Here is a 597-nt window from a genome sequence, read left to right as displayed (position 1 = left end):
TTCATACGGCCCATTATTATTATTATTATGTAAGAATACAAAGACAACTTATTTATCAGAAGCATTGCCTTTACACACTGAAAAAGTAATAAAAACTCTCAAAAAAGCAAAATTGCTACTGCGAAATATTGCTTTGAAAAACCGCATAAATTCAAATCCGTATAAAAAAAAATCCGCATAAAAAGAGACTTAAGTGTACACTACTATTTTTTTTAATACTAACAGCCGCATTCGCAAGTATGCATTCCGATAAAATTTTGGCTATCAAGCACTATGTAGTTTTAAGTCATAATAGATTTAAGCAAGTACGAAAAAATGGCAAAAATTATTTGATTTTTTCTTATTTTCTCTAAAGTATGCTTCACAATTATACATCACCCACTTATTGAGAAGTTGCGACCAATAATTTGTTTATTATTTAATTTTTATTATTTTTTTGTGACAAATATAGTTCATTATTTAACAAACGCCATATCGACAGCCGGTTCGAAAGCGCCCATTCTCAGAATGCGGTTGAAGAACGCCCGAATTGCCGATTCAAAAATGCCGTAAATTAACATATTTGCAATATATGTGTATTAGGGTATTTTTTTGCAA

At 30.0% G+C, this 597-nt stretch overlaps 1 pseudogene; it reads left to right on the top strand.

The window, feature by feature from the left end:
- Positions 1 to 318, top strand: part of LOC118756344 — a 1,141-nt pseudogene extending 823 nt beyond the window's left edge.
- The last annotated feature ends 279 nt before the right edge of the window (positions 319 to 597 follow it).

The sequence above is a fragment of the Rhagoletis pomonella genome, unplaced genomic scaffold (assembly GCF_013731165.1).
Source record: "Rhagoletis pomonella isolate Grant_MI unplaced genomic scaffold, Rhpom_1.0 Rhpom_scaffold_09945, whole genome shotgun sequence".
Taxonomy (NCBI): Eukaryota; Metazoa; Arthropoda; class Insecta; order Diptera; family Tephritidae; genus Rhagoletis; species Rhagoletis pomonella.
The sequence above is the reverse complement of the archived record's forward strand: the minus strand, read 5'-3'. Positions and strand labels throughout refer to the sequence as shown.